This window comes from Adiantum capillus-veneris, chromosome 26 (genome assembly GCF_014529385.1).
Source record: "Adiantum capillus-veneris isolate H3 chromosome 26, ASM1452938v2, whole genome shotgun sequence".
NCBI classification, from domain to species: Eukaryota; Viridiplantae; Streptophyta; class Polypodiopsida; order Polypodiales; family Pteridaceae; genus Adiantum; species Adiantum capillus-veneris.
Window position 1 is genome coordinate 31177535 of NC_140956.1, and position 17441 is coordinate 31194975.

At 44.7% G+C, this 17441-nt stretch overlaps 1 long non-coding RNA gene across 3 annotated transcripts in view; it reads left to right on the forward strand.

Moving 5' to 3' along the window:
* The window catches only part of LOC147423201 (uncharacterized), a 56440-nt gene extending 40171 nt beyond the window's left edge, over nucleotides 1-16269 (forward strand). For 2 of the 3 annotated variants that reach the window (XR_015186673.1, XR_015186672.1), the window contains 2 exons: nucleotides 15286-15419; nucleotides 15980-16269. This is a non-coding gene — a long non-coding RNA (uncharacterized LOC147423201). Of the gene's footprint in view, nucleotides 1-15282; nucleotides 15420-15979 lie in introns of all 3 variants that reach the window. The other variant, XR_015186674.1, reaches the window with a different exon arrangement.
* Nucleotides 16270-17441: the final 1172 nt, after the last annotated feature.

Consider the following 17441-nt stretch of genomic DNA (forward strand, 5'->3'; position numbering starts at 1 on the left):
TCAAACTGCTGGAGGAATGAGAGAGCCTTCTTCCTGTCATCAAACCCTGTAAAGGTCGTGAAAGACACACCTTTGCCACCTTCTTTGTACGGAGTTGGCCTCTCCAGCTGCGTTAAATTGTCATATGGAAGTGACTGAAACATGGGAACACTATTAGGGTTCATCTGTGTTCCTTGGCCGCTATTAAGTTGACCTAGAAACGCCATATTTGGCTGCTGATTTGTAATTCCAGCCATACCAAAATTTACCTGTGGTATCCCAAATTGGCCCTGAGTGCTTTGAAACCCTGGTAGTATGCCCGTGACACCATACATGGGGTTAGGCATCATCGTTTGAGCACCCCCAAACACTGTTCCTGGCGTGTAAAACTGATTTCCAGGTGCATGACCAGCCATGCTCTGGAATACCGATCCACCTCCAAAATAGCCAGGGTGTACTGAAGGTGGTGGGAAGACTTGTTGCATAGCCTGTAGGTTGCTTCCCTGCCCATTAGAACCAGCTATAGATTGCTGAAAAGTGGCAGGCTGAACTGATACAGCTTGAAAGACTGGCATCTCAGCCACCTGTTCTTGCACCTTAGGCACAGGTTGTGGAGACTGCATGTTCTCCGTCAAGTGTACAGGTATTTCCATTGACTGTGCAGTATGAATCACCTGTGCTTGAGCCGTAACAGGCTTCTGAATACGATCCAGTGACCCAACTTGCTGAGACGGAACAGGAGGTTGCAGAAAAGCTAAAAACCTCGGATTCTGCATTACTTGTGTGAACATAGCCACAATAGTAGCCAACTGGGTCCTGAATATATCATCATCTGTTTGTGGTGGTCTTGAGGACTCACCCACTTCATGTGTCTATTGACCCTGTGAAGAGGAAACCTCTTCAGTCACATCATCTGGTCTGTCAGCCATAATTGCAATTCCCTGTGTCTGGTCTATGATCCCCTGTGTCTTCAAGCCCAAACTGACCAAGGCTCACTTCTATGGGAAAAAGTGATTTAATCCCGTCGATGGAACCATGAAACCGGCATGTTCAATCCAAAAAGGGCGGTAGACTTTACTTCAAACCTTGATTTAGCTTTCACCCATTATTAGTCATCTATTATACCTGCGCTATAGTGACACAAGAGAGGGGAATGGGATACAGATGCTAGAATGCACCTGTATGAGAAGACCGACACCAGATTGGCCCCTAACTTAGGCGCCCCTTTCGGTATTTCTTTATTGTTTAAAAGAGGGAATAAACGCTGTGGTTCTTTCCAAGCTGCCCCGCACAACCTTGGCTGAATTTTGACTGTTCTGGCCTGATTTCGGCAGCATAACTGCACTAGAACCCTTCACGGTCAGTATTCCCACGCATTAAATGACTTTCCGATGCATACGGGCACTTTGCAAAACCTGGCGAGAATCTGCAGCACGCTGAATTCTCTGTTTTCAGCCCTGAAAATGCGCCAGATCACCTGTACGGCGGTCCCCTCGTGTCCCCGAACTTCCTGGGGGTATTAGGGTCCGTTTAGGGCCAAAACCCTAAACCTGCAAAAATACACAGCAGGCTGTAATTTACTGTTTCGCGCTCCGTTTCGCGTGCCGGTTGCATCTGTAGCAAGTCCTCGAGCTCCCGCACCTGTAGGGCTACTTGCCCTTTGAATCAGACGAGATTTCGAGCGTGAAACCTCTCCGAATCACCTGTACCTGCGGGGGATTAGCCGCTAGCTAATCCAATACCTGTGCAAGAGGCTCTTGCCTCGGCAATCGCGCATGAACCCACACAACTGTACATTGGTCAAATGAAAAGCCCACTAGTGGGGCATAACATACTGCCATAGAGGAGAGAGAGGGCAGTGCGTAGCGTGCAGGGCATCACTCCTGGCACCGCACTATGCATAAGAGGGAAAGCAAGCATTCCATAGCTCTTAACCTGTGACAAAACTGAAAATCAGCCTCCTCTCTCATTTTAGGCGCCCCCTCCCCTAGCCAGAAGTAGCAGAAGGCTCACAGAGTGACACCTCGCCCAGTTTCTGATTTTGGCCAACTGGGCTAAAAATATCTCAACTGGTGCGTCAGTTGACTTGACAGCAGAGCAATAAAATGTTCCTCTTGTCATTCCGGAGCTAATGACGCAAACACATTTTCGGGTCCCAAAATAGCAGTTCCCTAAATTTTAGGAGATACTACAATGTATCTTTCTAGGTCATCCGACCCCCTTTGTACACTGCAGCCACACCTAGAACTGAAATGTAGCCTCTGTAGCAAAGGATTCCACTTTGGCTAGTCAATGACCCCACTTTGGCTAACCATAGTCCTTGTCCAACCTTAGTGCTCTCTTGCCCTCAGGCCTGGACTCCCTCTGGATAGTTCCACACTAGCTATGCAATGCAGGGCAGTTAGATTTCCCGAGGGGTGTTTCCAAAAAGTGAAAGTAAATAGATAATAAGAAAGAAATCAACAAAAAGGATAGATAGTAGTCACACGCTGGTGACACATATCCTCTGGTTGCACACAGCATGATCATAAGCATTCCCATGAGAATCCATCAGAATCCTTCAGGGAAATTTTCTAGTGCATTTAGCCTATTTTCCCTATTTTTGACATTTTTCACTTATTATTTTTAAGTGACTTTTGTTGGAAAGTAGGTAGGGCAATTTTGCTAAGTTTGTATATAAGCAAACCAAAGCTAGCACTTTCTGGCAGAAGAGGCAAGAGGAGCACCTTGCTCAACAGGCAACTTCTCAGCAAGACCAATCCCCGCGACAACTCTGGCGTTTTCTTTGGCCTAGCGTTTTTGCACCAGATCAGCCAGCGTTTTTGCATTTGCAGATTCCCGGCGACAGTAGATAGCAGATCAGCCCTAGCGTTAGTAGATTCCCACAGCAACACAACAGATTTCCTAGCGTTAGTAGATTTCCCCGCAAGGTCAATTTTCAGCCCTAGCGTTTTTGGTTTCCAGATCAACCTCATCGTTTTTGCAGATCTTCGCGATAGATTCAGCCCTAGAACCAGCGTTTTTAGTTTTCAGCAGTTAGACACCGCAGATCTAGTCCCGAACCTCGCAATCTCACCTTCCCGCAGCAGTTCCTCGCCGCACGGTCAGTTTCCGCAAGGTTTACAGTTTCAACCCGGAAAACACAGATTTCAGCATCTGTGTTTTCAGCGCGTCGTCGTCGCATCGTCGCCATCGACATCGTCATCGACATAGAGTCAGAAATCAACAGATAAAGATTTGCAGATTTCAGCCATTAGCAATTTCAGATTTCAGCCCGTCGTCGTCCTCATCGTCGTCGACATCTTCGGCAAGTCCAAGCATTGTAGAGTTTTGTGCAATTATAAGTAGACCGCTCTTGCCATAGAGAGTGGGGCCTTCGGAGGAGGGTTTGACAACATTCTAGTGTCGTATTCTTCTCTCTCTATCGCTCAGTCTCATGCACTTCCATTCACAGTGTCCATTCACTTTGTTTGTGTCCATTGCACTCTCTCACTAAAGGAACGGAAGGCTCTCCCTTCTGTAAGTAAAAGGAACCCTTGAGCACAGTTCAGACTCATCTTGAGCAAAGTTCAAACATTCATTCTGCTGCACCTTACATATTCTCTTCTCTCTCTAAGTCTCAGCACCTTCATTCACAGTGTCTTTCCACTTTGTTCATGATCATTTACACTCTCTCACTAAAGAAACGGAAGGCTCTCCCTTCGATAAGTAAAAGGAACCTTTGAGCACAGTTCAGAGCACTCTTCTTGAGCAAAGTTCAACATTCATTTCCGTTGCACCTTACATTGGTATCAGAGCTTTGGCAATGTTCTGTATCACTCAAGGAAAGAACCACAATCTTTTTTTGCTTGTTGCGGTCGCACGTAACCCAAGTGCTCTTGGGCGTGTCGATTCCTAATCTTGTTTTTGAAGAGTGACAAGAAAGCCAAGAAAGAAGGGCTTGTCCAGCCTTCCCTTGTTCCTCTTTTCACTCATTGAGAGCGGACCGTGCACTTAACGGCCGGCCAATCGATGTGAGGTGGGAAAAAGCAACCTTGGTGTGAGCGCAAGGCCGCCAAGGGGTGCACCCGCAGGGAAGAGTAGAGCTCGGGTAAGAGAAGAGCCTTCTCTAACACAGATTGCAAGCTAAAGAAGAACCTCAAGAACTCAAGAACTCAAGGACTCAAGAATCCAATGTAACAAACTGCTGACGTGTCAAAGCCTAAAGAATGTAGCCAACTTACAGATGCCGGCCGAGGGGCCTAAACTCTAAGAAGAACAAGTAATAGAAGAAGAAGTCCTACCAACTTATGGGGACCCCGTCCGATGGGCCCCAAGTGACACAAAGGATTAAAAAAAAGCAAGACCCGCACAAAAAAAAAAAAAACTGATGACGTGGCAGATTTTCGAAAATTGCATTGACATGATGACTTGGCATGCTGTACGGAATTCCGCGTTTTGCGCTGGCTGATGACGTGGCAGGCTGTACGGATTTCCGTAAATTACGTTGGCAGCTTTTGGCATTGCTTTTTGGACCAGAAGCTTTTGAGTTTTGAAGGCTTTTCACTATAATTGCTTTTCAGGCCAAGGGCCTTTAAATACGAGGTTAAGGCTCATTCTCTGGCATGCTTCCTGGAGAAGGTGCGGAGTCTGGAGTACCGGCTTGTACTGTGTTGATGCAATATAAAGAAATACCGAAAGGGGCGCCAAGGTTTGGGGCCAATACTCTCTGGGGTGGAATTCCGCCACTGTGTCGCGTGTCGTCTCTCTCTTTCAATTCAGTTGTTATTGAAGTCTGTTCAAGTTTGTTCTTTTCTATTGGCATGTGGTGCCCGTCTTATGACAGTGGTATCAGAGCATCAGCGTGTGCTTTTCTGAAAGCATACCGGTCCTACAAAAGAGCAGACAGAGCTATTGGAATTTTTTGGAATTTTATCTGAGGTATCGTCGCCCTCCAACCTGGACTTATTGGAATTTTATCTTCACCCTCCAACCCGGACTTATTGGAATTTTATCTGAGGTATCTTCGCCCTCCAACCCGGACTTATTGGAATTTTATTCCAGGTATCTTCGCCCTCCAACCGTGGCTTATTAGCCACTCCCACCCTTACTTCATCGTGCATCGGACGAGCTCCGTCTTCATCGCAGTGTCTTACAGGGCATAAGCCATAAAGAACCCAATACTTGGAATTCATGGATTCAGCAGAATATTTGCAGTTTCTACTCAACGAGCTTCACGACATTCTTTCGCGGCATCCTCAGCAGAATCTTTCAATGCTGCAAACTTTTCAACAATTTTTGAACTACATGTTACCCCTCTGATGCCCCAGGTGGTACCTCCTCCTCCGGCACCAGAAAGTACGAGAGCTTCCAACCGGCAACCTTCTCAGCCATCTGTTCCGATCGGGGGAGTCTTCAGGAATATGGTGCAGCCATCTGACCCTGATCCAGTGCAACCGCCTTTGCCACCGCCATTGCCCCCACCTCCATCACCACCGCCACCAGGCTACAATGTTTGGAGCCCATATGGATACCCTTATTATCCATACTTGGGACATGCGCCTAACCAACCCAAAGATTTCAAAGATGGTGGCACGACAGTCAAATTTTTCACTTTTTCCGGGATGAAAGATTGCAAGAAAGCATTGCAGTTCCTACAGCAATTCGATAACATCTATGCTTTGGGGAACTATACAGAAGAATCCAAGATTTCTCGAGCAGCGGGATTTCTTAAAGATAATGCTATGCAATGGTGGAGTTCAATTGCGACACAATCGCATGCTCCAAGGACCTAGCAAGCTTTCAAGACAGTTTTTGCACGTAGTTACATGACTTCGATGTTTGAAGTCCGGCTTTTGGCAGAGTGGGGCAACTTGAAGATGCTTGCCATCGAAACCATGGACGACTATAACCAAAGGTTTCTCGACGTGTACCTTCCGGTGTCCTTCTTTAAGTTCATTCCCTTGGAGGACTAGTGCGAGCGCTACACCATTGGACTACCATCACCATTGCAGGAATATTGTCTCTCCAAGCAAGTCTCTACCATGCAAGAGCTTATGGACCATGCCGCGGTCGGCTACAAGCTCATGAAAGGAAAGTTGGAGTTTACCACAGAAGAACGTCCGGCCACTAACCAAAACTCTTGGCAACAACAAATAAATTCTCGGGAATCTCGTGAAAACCAACCTCAACAGCCTTGTCTAACACAACGTCAACGAGATGCCTTGTTACAAGAAGGCCGATGCTTCGAATGTTTCCAAACAGGGCATACGTTCAATACATGTCCTGAGCGAGCCTCGACGTCCTCAATGCAACCTTCTGCTGCCACGACAGACAGAGCAGCCACCTTCGGCCAAGAAGGCTAGATCTGCTATTGGACTAGTACCCGATATTTATGGTATATACCTTGAGAGTTTTAATGAAACATGCAGAGCTTATGGAAAAGTCAACGGCTTGAAAGCCCTTATTTTTCTTTGACCCCGGAGCTATGGAGAACTTCATCAATCCAGAATTTTTGAAGCAGATGCACTTTGATTATGATGCAGAGGGTGGAGAAATTGAAGCTGAGCTAGCCACGGGGCAAACTCAGAAAGTGGTACCGCTCATTGGTACACTTCCAGTGACTATACAAGATTATCATGGAAAAGCCTATTTCCACATTATGAAGTTGGGCAATTGCGACGTTCTCTTGGGCATGCCCTGGCACGACAAGAATGATGCAACTCTCCAGGTCCGGAACCGAACCATCACCGTGATGCAGAAGGGCAAACCCGTTGTCCTCAAAGTTCGGTTCTTCGAACAAAACCCTGAATGATCTCTCTAGTTGTTTTCTAGTTAGATACTTTTGAACATTGTTTGAAAAGTATTGTTTGAACTTTGTTTGAAATGGATGCTATCTGTTTTAAACCTGTCTTCGTGCCGATTTGAAATGTTTGACTCTGGTTTTAATACTGGTTTCATTGATTGGTGATTTTTACTCCTGGGTGGAGAAGTGAGAAATACTGTTTTGGTATTGTTTGAACCTCGGAACGACGCAGACTGATGCCTGGGGAGCGTTTCGTTGTATGCTAGAAAACCTCTGAACGACGCAGGCCGATGCCTGGGGAGCGTTTGGTTGTATGCTTGAACCTCCGAGCGACGCGGATTGCGGTCTGGGGAGCGTTTGGTTGTACAGTCTTTTGAGCTTATGGCCCGGACCTTTTTAGGTTATTTGCGAGGGGACTGATGAGGTAGTCGTTGAGTAGCTTCATACTGCAGACCGTTTGTCTCGAGGGAGTGCTCATCGGCGCTGTTTGTTGTGTCTTGTAACATGCATATGTGAGCATTTGTGTTGCATTGTGATGTGTCAATTACTGAATATTCCTAATTGGATGAGATTGCCTGAGTATGTAATGTTAGTGCATCAAGACACCCGTGGAAGATCAATAGGGTCTGGGTGTGCTGGCTAATTTTACTACGCTGGAATATCAAGAGTTCCGATATGGACGAAAGGAGAAGCTTACTCCTTGATCAAAAGAGCAGAAAGGAGAAGCTAACTCCTTGATCAAAACAGCTGAAAGGAGAAGCTAACTCCTTGATCAAAAGAGCAAAAAGGAGAAGCTAACTCCTTAATAAAAAGAGCACACTGATTGTCCCTCGGAATGTCCCTCGAATTTTTTTTGAGCTAACTTGAGTTGTTTTGCAGATATGCTGTAATCGTGGACGATTACTCTCTTTTAAGAAGGGGAGATGTAACAAACTGGTGACGTGTCAAAGCCTAAAGAATGGAGCCAACTTACAGATGCCGGCCGAGGGGCCTAAACCCTAAGAAGAACAAGTAACAGAAGAAGAAGTCCTACCAACTTATGAAGACCCCGTCCGATGGGGCTCCAAGTGACACAAAGGATTAAAATAAAGCAGGACCCGCACACACACAAAAACTGATGACGTGGCAGATTTTCGAAAATTGCGCTGACATGATGATTTGGCATGCTGTACGGAATTCCGCGTTTTGCGCTGGCTGATGACGTAGCAGACTGTACGGATTTTTGTAAATTACGTTGGCAGCTTTTGGCATTGCTTTTTGGACCAGAAGCTTTTGAGTTTTGAAGGCTTTTCACTATAACTGCTTTTCAGGCCAAGGGCCTTTAAATATGAGGTTAGGGCTCATTCTCTGGCATGCCTCCTGGAGAAGGTGCAGAGTCTGGATTACCGGCTTGTACTGTGTTGATGCAATATAAAGAAATACCGAAAGGGGCGCCAAGGGTTGGGGCCAATACTCTCTGGGGTGGAATTCCGCCACTCCGTGTCGTGTGTCGTCTCTCTTTCAGTTCAGTTGTTATTGATGTGCTAAAAGTCTGTTCAAGTTTGTTCTTTTCTATTGGCACGTGACGCCCGTCTTGTGACACTCGAGAACCCAAGACCCTCAAGAACCCAAGTAGAACCCAAGATCTCAGTGTATGGTCATCAGTTGAAGTGGCGAAGAAGAATTTTCCCCACCAGGAGGTTTTTCCGACCCTCCCCCTTTCCCATCTACGCCAAGGATTGCACCAAATCCTATGGAGGCTTTGGTCAAGATGATGATGGACATGATCTTACAACAAGAAGCGCAACGTGCCACCTTGGAAGACGAGCGCGAAGAAAGAAAGGCAGAATTAAATCGCGAGCGCAAAGAAAGAAAGGCAGAATTAGAACGCGAGCGCGAAGAAAGACGGTTAGCCTTGGGGCGTGAGCACGAGCAAGCGCGCTTGGCGGCTAAAGACAGAAGGGTAGCCTTGGAGCGTGAGCAAGCGCGCTTGGCAGCCGAAGACAGAAGGGTAGCCTTGGAGCGTGAGCGCGAGCAAGCGTGCTTGGTGGTCGAAGATAGACGAGCGGCCTTGGAGTTAGAACGTGAGGCGCAAAGAGACCAACACATGCAAGAGTTGGTCCTACAGGTACTTATCTCGAAACCGGAGCTGGTCAAAGATGTTGGTAGTTCATCAAGTAGCAGAGACTCGAACTCAACAACCCCACCACAGAGAAGATCATGTTCAGTAAGTATGACGGTAAGATGGATGCTAGTGTTATTCATTCTTGATTGCATCAATTTAATGCTTATTTTGCGACAACTAAGAAGACAGAGAATAGCAAGGTTTTGCCGGTAGCCATGTACCTTGCCGGTGATGCCATTAATTGGTACCACGCATGGCAAGACAGTTGGCCACGCACCTAGAGGAAGCCGACGAAGGCGTCCCCCTTTCCTTCAATTGGGCCGACTTCCAAGACAAGCTCAAGGCGCGGTTTATGCCACCTCAGTACCTAGCACGGTTGAATAACGATTGGCGCAGTCTCAAGCAGAATGGTATGCCAGTCATGTCTTTCTCTAATCGTGTTTCAGTTGGGTACCCAATTACGCAAATCGGATGATGAGCGCAAGGAGGCTTTTATTTTTGGATTGGACGACTATGTCAGGTTTGATGTTGAAGTCCTCGACCCTGTAGACCTCAACATGGCGGTAGCGATTGCTCTCGCACAGGAGATGAAGCACAATAAAGGAAAATTAAGAAAAACAAGACTTCTCAAAGTACCTCTCAGACTCCTCAGAACCCTCAGAACGGTAAGAATGGTAACTCTTCTAACCAATCTTCCTCTAGTCTCTCAGAAAAGAACATTCACAATGAATCTAAGGGTAAAGCTAACACAATTGCTAAACCTAAGCTCATCTCAGATGAAAAAGCAGCACAAGGAATTTTAGGAGGATACATCACATCAGAAGAACAATCCATTTATTCAAAGGAAGGTCGATGTTATCATTGTCACGTCAAGGGTCATATAAAGAAAACATGTCCTAAGATTGAATCTAACGAATCTAAAGAACCCACAGAACCCACATCCTCTGTTAATGCCATAAATGAGAACACGAGTGTGACCAAGTTTCTCATGATCCTCCCATTGATGAGTCTCTCATTAAGTGTTATGGTTATGTGAAGGGTCAGCGTTTTGTCATATTGTTTGATCCAGGCAGTATGCATGATGTGATTAGTGACTCTTGTCGAAAGAGCCCGCTTGGAGGTTAGCAAGACATCTCCTTTCGAGGTGTTGGGCTTCGCTTCCGGTATAGACTCTCTCATTACATAAGAGTGCCTTGATGTGTTGTTCACTGTTCAACAAGCGTCCTTCCACAGAAAATTTGTAGTATCTCCTCTTTCAGGATGTGATATGCTTTTAGGCATTCGATGGTTTCGTGAGCATAACCCTCTCATTGATTGGGCAGCCAATACTTTCACTTTCAATGCCAAAAGTGACTCTCCCATTGTCATTCGTGGGGAGGAAGTTGTTCATTCTTCATCTCTCATTGCTAATATGTAGGCGAAGATTGAAAAGAATCAGGAGAAGGAGACTCTCTCAGTCTTGTCTTTTCCAAAGCACGACACATATGTTTTGCATGATAAAGATGTGATTATTCACAATGATGATGATTTGCAAGATAAAGATGTGATTGTTCACAAGGATGATGGTTTAGTTGATGCTTGTTCTAGTGAAGCTAACCTCATTGCAGATTCGATCAATCACGAAGAACTGATCTTGGCTCTCGAGTCGAGGTCCAAAGAACCCCCACAGGAAGTATTGTGTGTGCGCATGATTAGTCAGTACGCATTGTTCGAGCGTTTCATTTGTGATGGTTTCCTGTATTTTAGTCACCGTTTTTATGTGTTCCTTTTTCATAGACATGCCATATTGTACGATGAACACGGTTCACTCATAAATGAGCACGGATGTATGCGGATTACTCATGAAAAGATGACATGTTTGCATTCAAGGAATTCACATTCCATGTCTCTTCCTTGGCATGAGATAGTATCCGAAAGAGCACAAGAAGGATTTAGCATCAAGCATCGGCATTTCCATTGTAATTTGCCATAGTTGATAGATTTAGATAAAAAAGACAAGTTTCGATTCCAAATTTTGCGGGTGTTTGATGAACGGTTTGGCCCTCCGTCTCTTTGTTCATCTACATTGCATGCACAGTCTTCAAAGAAGACTAGAATTTTTTTAGTCGGTTTACATGGAATGGGTATGTTCATGTTTTTGTGTTGGAAGTGGTTCAGGAATTTTCCTCCTCCGAGATTCTTGAAGAAGGTAGATCCACGACTACAGCCGAAGTTGGAGCTTTGACGCAGCCACAAATGACTTTGTGTCGCTTTCGGCACAGCCCAAAGAAGCAAGCGTTGAAGACATTTATGAAGTTCAAGTATTGCACGACCCACGCGTCCAAGTGGGTCGGCGAAGAGTCCTTTCCATGATTGCAAACACTGTTGGCGATCTCCCTTGACGCCATACACTTCGGTACGAGTACCTCACTTTAAAAAGGTGGAGATGTCACGTGCACACAACATGATCATCAGATTACAGTCAGTACCCATCAAGAGCATTTTACAGTGCATAGAACCCATTTTCCCTATTTTAGCCATTTTCCACTTATTATTAATAAGTGACTTTGTTGGGAAACTGGGTAGGGCAACTTTGGCAAGTCAATATATAAGAAAAGCTAGCGCTAGCACTTTCTGGCAGAAGAGGCAGCAGAGACCCACTGTCTGACAGTGCACCTTCTCAGCAAGACCGCCGGCAGGACAACCTAGCGTTTTTTCAGCCATCAAGACCTCTAGTGTTTTTGCAACAGATCAGCCCTAGCGTTTTTTGCAGTAGATTGCCGAGCGTTTTGCAGCAGATACCTCATCAGGCCTAGCGTTTTTGGAACAACAGATTACCCCTAGTGTTTGCAGTTTCTTGGTGACAGAACCATCATTTGCATCAGCATTTTCAGTTTTCAGCAGTCAGACTCTGCACCGCAGCCCCCAAACCTTGCAGATCTCACCTTCCCGTAGCAAATCCTCGCCGCACGGTCAGATCAGCCAGCGTTTGCAGATTTAGCCCGCTATTCTGAGATTCCAGCATCTGCGTTTTCAGTGCATTGTCGTCGCGTCACCGTCACCGCCGTCGCCATCGACATAGAGTCAGAATTCATCAGATACAGGACTTGTAGATTTCAGGCCCTAGCGTTTTCAATTTTCAGCCCGCCCCGTCTCGTCGTCATCATCATCGTCGTCGACATCGTCGGCAAGTCCATTGCATTTAGACCATTGTACGAGGATTGTGCAATCAATAGCATAGACCTCTCTCGCCATAGAGAGTGGGGCCCTTGGAGGAGGGTTTAACAACTCTTCTCTCTCTCAGTCTCAGCACCTTCATTCACAGTGTCTTTCCACTTTGTTCATAATCATTTGCACTCTCTCACCAAAGAAACGGAAGGCTCTCCCTTCCATAAGTAAAAGGAATCCTTGAGCACAGTTCGGAGCACTCATCTTGAGCAAAGTTCAGGGTATGTCACAAATTGGTGACGTGGCAGGACTGTGGCAGACATGCCACGTGGCAGCAGTACGAGCCCCCGCAAAATACGATGGCAGGTTGACGTGGCAAATTGTACGGAATTCTGCTCTTTGCACTAGCTGATGATGTGGCAACCTGTACGGATTTCCGTAAATTGCGCTGGATGATTCTTATGGCAGCTTTTGGGCAAATTGCTTTTGAGATTAAAAGCTTTTAGGTTTAGAGATTTTTGGGGCTTTGCTTTTGGGCATCCCTTGTACCTTTAAATAAGTGGGCAAGGCCTCACTTCTCAGAGCATCTAGACACAGAGCCTGAGAGTGAGCACCTACCCGCTCTCTTGTACTTTGAGCTCATATTAATACAAAAAATATCATCGAAAGGGCCGCCAGTCTTTTGGGCCAATACCTCTGGGCACGGAACTACGCTGGGCCGTGTCAATTTTGTGAACTATTTTGAAGTGAATCTCAGTTGTGTCGCGGTAGAATCTCGACTTGGGGTGTCCAAGTTTGTTACAGCGTTCCCCGGTAACTATGTGAAAAACACTTGCTCGTGCTTTTTACTTCATGCCTTCTCGTGACAAGTATATACTTTCGTGCTTTTGGTTTAATAGTTTATTGCTGAAGGCTTTTAAGAAATTGTTTTAGGTTATTATAGAGAAAAACCTATATAAGAGACTCTAGGGTAGGCATTTTGACACATACATACAAAGAGTTGTCTTGGAGCACGAGTTACAAGGTTGAAGGCTCAAGAGGACTTGCAGATTCTTGCCATCTGTTGTACTCAAACTCAATCAATGAAGAAATATCCAATTGGCGGTGCTAAAGGTGGCGGTTTTGGGTCACTGACTGTCACAAACTGCTGACATGTCAAGCCACTGAAGAACGGAGCCAACCTGCAGATCCCGACGGAGGGGCCTTAACCCTAAGTGAAGAAGCAGGAGCAGAAGAACAAGCAGCGGAATAATTTTTACCAACTTGCAAAGTCTTGCCGAGAGGCCTTTTCTAGAGAGGAGTTCCCGCCAACTTATGGGACCCCGTCCCATGGGGCCCAAGTGACACAAAGACAAAAAATAAAGCTGGACCCACACACACAAAAGATAGTGTAAAAATTGATGACGCGGCAGCTGTACGGACGCCCGCATTTTGCGTTGCAGTGCCACATGGCACACTGTACGGACTTCCGCGATTTGCGCTGTTGACGTGGCAGGTGTACGGATTTCCGTGATTTACGTTGGGCAGCTTTTCAGCGCGAGCTTTTGGGACTAGATGCTTTTAGAATTGAAGCTTAACTGCTTTTGAGAGGCCAAGGGCCTTTAAATATGTGCAGAGGACTCATACTCTGACACTCTTCCGGGTGAAGGTGCAGAGCGCGAGTACTGGCATTGTACTAAGTTCAAGCAATATAAAAAAATACGAAAGGGGCGCCAAGGTTTGGGGCCAATGCTCTCTTGGGGTGGAGCTCCGCCACTCCTCGTCTCATGTGTCATGCATCTCTTTCAGTTCAGTTGTTATTTGAAGTGCGTAAAGTTGTTCAGTCTGTTCTTTTCCGCTGGCACGTGGTGCCCGTCCTGTTACACTGACTCTCTTGTGTAGGAGCATCCCGCTCTAGCATCTCTCTTCCTTCTCTTGTTCAATTCAGTTTGTTCAATAGTTTCAACGTATTAAAGTTCATTCAAAGTCTTGTAAATTTGGTTATTCACTATCTTTGCATCCAACCATGCATCCAACCATGCGTTGGAAGTGATTACAGAAAACCCTCAAGATGGTCGAAAATGGCAGGCAGCATGTCTTAAGTCACATGAAGAGAGGAATTTTAAGTTTTCATTCTGAAATGCATAAAAGATGCTGAAGGATGATGGAGGAGGGAGAGTAGCATTGTTCTCAGAGGGCCTGGAAGAAACATTAACAGGACGTTGATGAAAAGGATCATTGCAAAGCAAGCAGAAGGTGCTAGCAGAGGAGGAGACCTCCAAGAATCGTAACATGGATGCTAGATTAGAAAACACTAACGTTGATGCAGAAAGTACAGCAATAGGGCTGATGGGAAGAGGTTCTCCTTGCTTCCTTAATACCAATGTAAGTACAAAGGTTAGATACGACGAAGTAGATAGAAGAGATAGAGAGGCAATGGAACCAACACAATGCTTGAATGTTAGGCAAAGCCACTAATGTTTGGTGAATTTATACGTGAAGCTAAGAAACTGTTGTGGTAGGGCAAAGCCATTAACGTTTGCCTTGAGCAAACCTCTGAGCGAGGCTTGTGTTATCGGATCTTGCATGGCACACTTTCCAGCATACCTTTTGAATCAATAATGGACCAGCGAGTACATGGGAAAGTGCTTTAAGCCATTAGGTGTAAGGCGCAATGAGGTTAGATACAGGAGAACAAAGATTGTGGAAGCTTTATAGGCTAGCTGAGGTGTGTTGGAGATGCAGGAAAAATGACAAATGACCGGTCGGGCTAATCCAAGGCAACCACGCCACAAAATACACCATGATAGAAAGATCGGAAAAACCCAGGATTAGCCAAAGAGTGATAATGTGGACAAGGAGGGGCTGAATGAGGCGGGTGATGAATCCGGGGGAGGGGTTTGTGTGTGCGTGCGCCCAGGTGACCCAGGCACATACTCATGACAGAACAACAACCTGCAAATGCACGAGTGGCCAACCCACAAATTATAACCAAGGGCCATTGCAATGAAAAAGAAGGAAAAAAGGCAACGGTTGGAGGCATGAGCCTCTGACACTCCTGGTACAGAATTTTGTACGATCCAACTGGGAATTTTTTGACTAGTTGGTATCAGGATAATTGCTTTGTTTTGTAGTGGTGCATGATGCCCTATTAACTATCTTTCTCTTTCATTAAGTCTCTATATTTCCATTAGTTTGGGCATGTTCTGACCTTTATGAGATGTTTTCATTGACATCCTGCTATACGCAAGGCAATATGGTAATGAAAAGTTTTTGTACTTGCTTTCAGCAGACTGGCTTTGGTATGATTACCAAAGTTACAAGAATCTATTTTCTTATGCACGATAAGAAACGATGCTTCTAATCTTATTAGAAGGCTTTTGTCAACTCGTCTAAAGTCGCATGAAGGAATTGACAACCTAGCAGGTACGGGCATCTTGTCATGTGATGAACAAATTATTCTTCAAACTCATCAACTTTGTTTGCTTTAAGTTGATAATTTTTTCTTCAAGTGCCTTTTTAATTTTTTTGTTGGCTGTAGTGCTTTTAGCTTTTTCCTTATTGGTGTGAAAGCTATGTAGGGTGAATGGTCATTAAGGGGGACGATGAGGTTAGATCTATCAGATAAAGCTTTTTTTCTCATTTACCGAAAGAGAGTATACAACGACAATGGTAATTTTTCTTACTTGGGATTTAAGATCAGAGGAACCTGACTATCTTGAACACTCCATAGCTGAACGGTAGGTGAAGGGGAGAGTTTGAAGGTGCCATTTTGAAGAGGGAAAAGGCCTTGATGTTTTTGAAGAGGGAAAAGGCCTTGGATGTTTTTGCTGGTATAACGAGTTTCACAAAGAGTTGCATGTGAAGGAAATAAACAGCTCTTGCTATGTATACCTCTCATTGAATAAGCAGACTTTTCTGAAATTTGTCCCTTATCTTTGTGGGTAGCTTTCTTATACTTACTAATGTGCATTTGTGCTCAATAGGTTGGATTTGAACGAGTTTTGAGGCATAGTTGGTGATGCCAAAAAGCACGACATCTTAATTTCTGCCAAGTCAGGGTTTTGAAAGATAAGAGGCTTTACTTTGTTATGTTAATTGGTAGACTAAGTTAACAAGGAACATGGTATATCCATTTGTGTTCCAATCTGGTATCAAATACAAAATGAACGAGGACTCGGACTCAGGAGCTTGTATCATATGAAAAGAAAAACACTCATTTGGCCACTTAGTGTGGTCTATGTGAATATGCCAGGTGTTGCATATAAGATTTGGATCTCTCTCTCTCTCTCTCTCTCTCTACTCTTCGTCGGCTAGATCTCTAAGGTCTCTTGGGATAGTTTCCTACGACGTTAAAACTCTCTTCTTCTTCTTCTACTTCTTCTTCTACCAGTAGGTACAATGAGCACACTTCAGTCATTATCTAAGAGGTTAGCATAAAAAGGAGAGAGAACGAAATTGTGTTCAATAATTAGCTTCTCCCATTGGTATAGTATTTTGCTATGTTATATTAATCAATCCCTCAAGAAATAACTGGGTCCAGTTGAAATCAAACTCTACCAATCATGTGATGGAAGACTCTGATACAAAAATATGAAAATGGAGAAAGTAATGTGCATATCCAATACGGTTTTTGAAAAGCTTAGAATAGCCTAATACTCTGTAAAATGATTATGATTCTCAGGTTTTGATCAATGTTTCAGAACAAGTTTTAAGTAATCATTGCAATTCGATGTATTCCTGCTATGCAACATGTAGAGCATTTTTTTTTTTGGGGGGGGGGGGGGGGGGGGGGGAGTGTGTGTTGTAGATCAACTTGATTTTTAATCTTTGGCCTTTTTCTAAAGGAGCTGGAATCGAAGATTATGCATGAGGAAGATGATATACAGAATATACATATTACCTACCAGTACTGTAGAGAGCTCGCTTCAACAGAACAAGGTTTTGGTGAAGCTTGTGTATGTTGTGAGTAGGATGCTAGGGCTCATGAAGGGACACTTTAAAGTGGAGCCTTGATTAATATTGTAGCTTAATCATGCTCTTGATCAACTTTAAGATTTTGTTGTTGAGGTTTGCTATTGGTATTTCTCAAAATTGGTACTCAAATATTTTAGTACCTACAAAAAGGTAATGTGCTAAATCAAGTAGTTGTTTTAAGAAAACTTTGTTTTAGTTGTTTCTTTCAGTTAGCTTGGAGAGAACAACCAAATGCTCATTGGCACAATTTCTCCCAGGCCTCCCTCCGATCAAGCTAGACTCGGTGGTGTTTGAGGGTTCAAGTTGAGGATAGTATCTGTGCATCTTTTTAACCAAGCAATTGGTCATTAATAGTACTCATTTGGGCAATGCTCATTTCATAAGTTGTTATATGTTCAATCTTTCACGAAACCGAAAGAACTCAAGAATGAGGCCTTTTTATCTTTTTCTGTTCAAATTCCTTAACACTAA